Source organism: Phragmites australis, chromosome 15 (genome assembly GCF_958298935.1).
Source record: "Phragmites australis chromosome 15, lpPhrAust1.1, whole genome shotgun sequence".
In the NCBI taxonomy this organism is placed as follows: domain Eukaryota; kingdom Viridiplantae; phylum Streptophyta; class Magnoliopsida; order Poales; family Poaceae; genus Phragmites; species Phragmites australis.
Window position 1 is genome coordinate 13,656,696 of NC_084935.1, and position 7,440 is coordinate 13,664,135.

A 7,440-nucleotide genomic window follows, 5' to 3' on the forward strand; every position below is an offset into this window, starting at 1 on the left:
CGGCCCCCTAAAACACAGAGGCCCCATATGTATATGTATACTGTGTATATCGGCCTAAAAAAACTAAAAAAATTAGATCTAGATGATTTATATTTAATAATAGGCCCCATTTTAATCTCGTCCCGGACCACCGAAATGTCAGGACCGGACCTGTTCCTAGATACCTAAATAGGAGGTTGCCCATATCACAAAAAAAAAAACTATGAATACTCGCTCTAAAAAATTTTAGCACCTTGTAACAAAACATCTCTCTTATAGAAATTTATATTTAAGTCAGATTGTTGCTCAAATGCACAGAGCAAGAGCTTCAAATTCTTGCCATGTTCTAAATCATGATCCATAAAAAGACTTGTGTCATCAGCGTATTGTCGAGAGCCCAACATCCACCAAATGTGGCACAACCTCTGTGATTTTGATTTTTCCCTCGTACTTTGGTCTAGCAACTAGGATTGCTGCTATATCCACCATAATATTAAACAAAATAGGAGAAAGTGGGTTGCCCTCCCTTAATCCTTTTTTCTTGGAAGTAATAGCCAATGTCATCATTAACTTTCATTAAGTTAGTTCATCAAATTCAGAGAAATACGCCTATGAATAACCATATGCATCTGTCTAGAAGTTCAACGAAAACTTTGGAGAAGTCCATGAAGGAAACAATGAACCTTACAACACCGAGATTCATTGAGGATGGCACTATCTCTACTTGAAGAAGTCGTAGGATAAGACGTCGTGCATCCACTTGCGGCCTTTGGAGGGAGATAGTGTATATCCCATAGGTCCCAATCCATTGAATAAGGTGGCGATGAGCAATCAGGAAAGCCACGAGGCTTCCACCTCCAAGACCAAATACCTGTGCTCTTGGATATGCTGAAGGTTGAGGTAGCAGCAGTCAGAACCTGTAAAATAGGATGTGCTAATAGCAACCAACCCGTAAAATTGGTCCTATGTTGATATATCTTTGTTGGGGATTCAACAAAGGGTTATTTGATAGGCAAATTATTGTATTAAAGAGAAGGGCAGTGAGATTTCCTCCTGTGCATGGGTATGGAGGCCCAGGGCAGGTAAGTGATTTGCTCGCTGCCTCCGTACTATTTGCCTCCGCCTTGGCTACCCATGACCCTTCCGAATCAAGGGCTCCATGGCCCTTCCAAACAGCTGAAGGACTTTGCAGCCCTTCACAGCCTCTAGATGTCAACTTCGCACCACGCCACGAGGTTGGATCCAGCAACTCCCAACAACCACGACCTCCCTGAGCATGCGTCACCCATAACTATCATGGCGTTCCTTCCTCAACTCGCGGTGGCCTCCAAGAGCTCATCATGGCTCCCAATTGTGGCGGCCTCCCCAAACTCGCCGCAACTCCCAGCCGCGACCTATTTTGCTTCCTTTCACTGTCTCTAGTTAATGCTGCAAAATATGAAGTAACTTGCTTCACCGATGGTATGGATTGGCTTGTGGATATGTAAAATTTGCCTTTAATTTTGCACTGATTTGAATTTGCACAACTTGCTCCTGAATTATGCAAAATTGCTTGCGAGCGAGCATGCAACAAGTTGCTTTTCTAAAATATATAGATTTTCTTGCAAACAGGCAACTACTTGCTCCCCAATTTGTTTTCAAATAACTTTTTTTGCTCTCGGGTTTGTTTTATACTCAGTTTGCTCCACACGAATTGTTCTAATTTTGTGGAAACTATGGAGCAGATCATCTGATTTGCCTTCAAATGGTCCAAGTTTTGCTTCCGAATCCATTTTGATTTACTTACAATTTATTTAAAAATTGCTGATACATCAGGGGTGGATAGGGAAAGGACAAATGAGTTTTTATCAAACTTTTGTTTCGCAATGCATTGAAGTGAGATAAGAGAACTCAATATTAGAAACTAAATGCTAGACGGCCCAAAAAACGAAAAAGGCGGCGTGCCTTTTGACCACATTTCGCCAAAAATGAGTATGCACACCAAACCACTGCAGCATACACCCGGAATCTAGCAGAATCCTTTTCGTTACATCACATTTTAGTCGCATAATCATACTACCTCTTCAACCCAATTCAACCATTCCAATTCATTTGTGCTCTGCCTCCTTGAGCAGCTAATAGCACTAGTGACACAGTGACACTAATACCTCGGCACTGAACAAAATTCAAAAGGTATTCGAAATAAAACTATATGCTAATTAAGAGACGCTGATTTATCGGCACAATGCTTCAGGAAAGAAATGCAACCTCTAAAACCCATTTGAATTCTTATAACATGATGTTCTCCCATGCACATGTCAATCTTAGCACCAGTGAATTACTAAGTACTACAGTCACCATGCAATGCAACCATACAAAGCCAAAGCCAGTAAAGCCACCGTATATAAACGACACCATCGTATGCATGGCCACCCATTTAGATGGTGTCCACCGCTTCAGCTGCAGCGGTGGCCACGCCATCATCACCGCCACCGCCGGTACCGGCAGCTGTTTTCCCTTGCACGTCCTCGCTTCCATCGACCACGGCACCTCCATTGCTCTTCTTATCACCATCCTGTGCTTGCAGGCCGGCGACACCGTTGCCGTCGGTGGCAGCAGCAGGAAGAGACGGCGTGTCGAGGAAAAGCCTTACCATCTCCTCGCACGGCTCACGCACGAGCGTCTCCCAGGCCTGGTCGTGGCACGCGCCCTCGGCCATGCGAGAGAGCACGGGGGTGACGTCGACGCGGCGGACGTCCCAGCCGTCGAGCGCCCTCAGGCGGCGGATCTTCTCCGCCTGCACGCGGGCTAGGCGGGCGGTGTTGGCCTTGATCTCGTGCACCGCGCGCGTCAGCATGGCCGCGAGCTCGGCCTCGCCCGCCGCGCCCTCTCGCTCCGCGCGCAGGTACGCGGCATCTCCAGCAGGCCGATGGCGCGCCGCACGCCGCGGGTGTAGTCCACCGCCACGCCGTCGCCCGCGCCGTCGAAGTCGAACGCGGCGAGCGCCTCGGCCACCAGCCCGCGCCGCACCATGTCGTCGACGCGCCGCACCGCGTGTCGCTCGAGCGGCTCCGGCGCAGCGTCCACCCAGAGGAACAGGACGTCGTGGGCCGCGCGGAACGCGGCGCCGTTGCCTTCCACCAGCGCCTCGATGTAGGTGTTGGACCCGCCCGCCACGACTGGGAGGCGGCCTGCAAAGAGCACGCGGGCGACGGCCCCAGCAGCCTCGCGGCGGAAGTCTTCCGCGGTGAAGTCGGCGTCGGGATGCACGCTGCCGAGCAGGTGGTGGGGCACCCCGGCGCACTCGTCCTCCGTGACCTTGTTCGTGATGATGGGCAGGCCGTCGTACGCCTGGATCTTGTCGCGTTAATCACCTCGCCGCCAAAGCGCTCGGCGAGTGCGATGGAGAGCTTGGACTTTCCGGAGGCCTTGGCGCCAAGCACGAAGACTACCTTAGGTTTGGGGGCCGACCGACTGGTGACGCCAGCGCAGTCCATTGGAGATGAGCAGCTGCTTTTAAAAGAGGACGAGTACAAAGCCATGGTTATTTGTGAGAAACTAAGTAAAAATATGCTTAATTTATTTGTGATGAATAATTAATATTGGTATTTATTTGATTTGATGCTCTTCAGTTTTATATGAGCTTTGTGATTTGAATTGGTTTGAGATTTCATTTGAGCATATTAATTGGATTAAATGAAATTGGAGTTGGAGATATGCGTTTACTTGTCTTATGGTATGTAGGTGATGGATGCAACTTGACGCTCGATGGCGAGATGATCAGGGCCAAGCGAAGTTCTTGGTGCCGGATGATTAAGAAGGCTAGACGAAGTCAAAAGTGATTCTAGTTGAACATTGGAGGTCAAGCAAAGCATAGGAGGTAGATGAAAATAGCGTGTTGATAAAGTCAAGCGAAGTGGATGCCGGTGCAAGTGATAAGGAGGCCTGAGAGAGCTTGAGTGGGAGAGACTTACCGACGGTCAGAATCGCATGACAGAGTACACGCTTCGATATCGAAGCACTTGTTTAAGGTGTAAAAAGCGGCGAGTCATGCTTTGAAAAGCGTGCATGCGGTTTTGCGATTTGGCCTTAAAATCGTGGGAGTACTAGAGGAGTACGTGGTACCATCGCAAAGCTTGCGTTGAGGCGAAGCTAGATCGTGAAGGCACCACAGTCATCTAATGAATGAAGAAGAAAATGAACCAAAACGTCATTGATGGTAGGTAAGAGTGTACTATAAGAGAGGGGTATTTTGAGAAAAACCTAGGAAACTTAAGGATCAAATTTCCTTGACCTATAAATAGAAGGGTAGGGCTATAAGAGAGTTTGAACCAGTCACTTGACCCACTTGTGTCACCTATTTGAGAACTTAGAGTTAAGGTTTTAGAGGAGAGAAGGATGAGTACTTAGCCTTTGTAATAGGTGAGAGTTTTGAGAGATAAACCTTTGTAATCCGTCTAAAATAGTGCTGACCTCTTTGGGTAATGAAGTTTATTTTTTTGCATATGCTTGAATTCCCCTTCTTCTAGGTTCCCTTGCAAGTTTGAAAGTTTTTTGGTTTTCGATTTTGATTTTTGTTTTGGTTTTTGGGCTAAAATTTTAGCACCTTGTGATGTCATTTTTCTTGTTGCTAGAGGCATAAAATTCACATATACACACTTGTATGATGGGGTCTTGAATTCCCTTTCCTCTACATAATCAACTTGGAGAGTTTTGTTGCTCGATGTTCATCTTTTCTTGTTTTTTTTTTAAGTTGTGATCTTTCAAGTGTTAAGACATATAGATTGATCTTAAATGGAACCTAAGGTTCATATACAATCTGTGGAGTCGTGTTTCTTTGATTTTCTCTTGTTAAAACTTCTCTCTATTTTTTCTTCTGCTTAAGTTTTGAGGTGCGTTGGATGATCAAAATAGGAGAATGCTATCGATTTCGCAAGAAATTTATTGAGGTGCATATTCATCCCCCTCTAGTCGTCAATCTCATTCCTACAATTAGTATCAGAGCCTGTTTGATCACTTGTTGACCTTAACCGGCTTTGTGATCCGTAAGCGACATGGAGAGAAGTTGGAAGATTCGCCGTTTGATGGCCGTGATTTTTCGTACTGGAAGGTGCGCATGGATACTTATCTCTTAAGCCAAGGAAGTGCAATTTAGGAGGTAGTTGATTCCGACTACGAGATCCCTGCTGCTCGCACGACTCGGGTTCAAATCGAACAGTATGAGGCCAACAACAAGACCAGAAATATTTTATTCACAAGCCTGAGTCGGAATGAGTTTGACAGGGTTCATCACCTCCGTACTGCCCGTGAGGTCTGAACTACTCTGAGTGTCTTTCATGAAGGCACTAATCAGATTAAGGCCAAACGCTAAAACACATACAACCAAGAATATCAAATATTTGTGCAATGCCTCAGAGAGTCTTTGGATGCCATGTTTGCTCGCTTTGATGGAATTGTTAGCAATCTTCAATCAACTGATGTTTTTCCCTAGTCTGACCACGAGAGAGTGGTCAAGCTTCTCTATGCTTTGGATCGTAGGATATGGGAAGTGAAGATCTCGAGTATTGAAGAGTCATCAAGTTATGACACGTTAACCTGTGATGAACTCCTCAACAAGCTCAAGTCCATCGAGGTAGCCAAGGCGGCTCGGATTGGTCTCTGAAACCCCCTATCTCAGAACATGGCTTTGGTTTCCAGACCTAGCGGTGGCAACTAGTCTAGAGTTGGTGTTTCTTATGCTAACACTTTATTTGGTGGATTTGTTTTGTCTTCCTTGGTCTCTATCACAGAGGAGTAGGTAGATGTGCTTGATGATGAGGATCTTGCACTTATCATGAAGAAATTCACCAACTTCTACAATAACCACTGAGATTGGAGGAGGGGTAGTTCCCGTGCTTGCTTTGAGTGTGGTGACACCACCCACTTCAAGGTGGATTGTCCTAAGCTTAAGAAGAAGGAAGACTGCGACCACGACTACGATAAGCACAAGAAGAAGAACAAGAAGCCCTTCTTCAAGAAGAAATGCGATAAGATGGCCAAGAAGGCGGCCAAGATAGCTTCTAGGGCATTTGTGGCAGCTCTTAGGGACATCAACACCTATTCAAGCAAGGAGGAGAGCTCAGAGGAGGATGAACTGCAAGTGAAGAGCAAGAAGAAGGCCAAAGACCTCACCGGCCTCTGCTTCATGGCGGATGACAACAACAATAACGACCCCGAGCTTGATCCCTCTGACCTTGAATGATGCTCTCGTTGCTTTCCATCCAAAGTATTAACTTCCTACGACCAGCTTTCCATCCAAGTCAATACCTTGAATGATGCTCTCGTTAGCCAGGATTTGTTACTTAAAAAAGATGTGTTTGAGTTGAAGGAGCTTAGGCCTAAGTATGAGTTTGTTTCTTCTAAGCTTGCATTGCTTAGGTCTAGGCGTGATGATGAGGAGTGTGAGAGTTGTTTGGTGGTTATGACAGAACTTGTCAAACTTCAGGCTTTGCATGCTCAAGTTGCCAGTCGACTTGAGACTACTGAGAAGAAGCTCTCTAAGAAGGAGTCTAGATCCACTCTCTTAGGTGCCTGTATGAATTGCCATTTGCTTGCAAAGGATGTTGAACTAAAAGAAGTGTGCATCAAGAAGTTGGAATGTAGATTGGAGAGTGTTGAGAGTTCGAAGGATGTGCAGCCAAACTGTCCCACATGTATCATTTTTCAGGACAAACTCAACTGGGTTAGAGGGCAAGTTGAGAAGCTTTTAGCCGACAATGAGTATCTCCTTTCTTTAGAGGAGAAATGTTCAGAAGGCAAGGGCAAAATGAATTTGATCTTGGCCAAGACCAAGATATGTGCCGATAAGGCGGGTTTGGCTCTTGGTTGGGTTTTGAGAGGATGGCTTACAATGGGGAGAGTAAGACTGTTTTCACCATATCTACTACTCTATAAGCTGAGAAATCCAAAATCAATACTACACCACAACTCAACAAGAAGAAACTCACACCACAGCATATCAAGAAGAAGCCCGCACCACAACCCAACAGAGCTTCACAATCTCAGATGAGAGCCCTTGTGAGAGAGCCTGGAGTGACTGGCAGTCGAATTCCCGAGAAGCTACCATTGCACCTACTGCTAGAGAGAGGGTCACTTGGTTGGGTTTTGCTTTCACCGTAGGAGGGATAATCGGTGTGAGTGGGAGTGGAATACCTAAGATATGTACCGCCCCTCTGTTGGTGTACATGAGCATTTTCCTTGCTCCTACTCACAAGTCTTTAGCGCTCTTCAATCTCTTCCTAGAGGTGGTACCCAGTGTGGATTTTACTATAACTCACATGGTTTTGATCCACGTGTAAGAGGCTTTGAGTTCCAGCGCTTTGGCGGATCATATTTTTCTCTTTGTGGTTCTCGCCCCCAGCGTACTACTGTTGATTTGCATGTACCTACTTTTACTGCTTCAGGGCGGATGACCCAATACTGGATTCCTAAGAAGTTTATGAC

The 7,440-nt window shown here is 46.0% G+C and overlaps 1 pseudogene; it reads right to left on the reverse strand.

Moving 5' to 3' along the window:
* Positions 1 to 2,395: 2,395 nt before the first annotated feature.
* On the reverse strand, positions 2,396 to 3,455 carry LOC133892144 (adenylate isopentenyltransferase 3, chloroplastic-like; annotated as a pseudogene).
* Between the last annotated feature and the right edge of the window lie 3,985 nt (positions 3,456 to 7,440).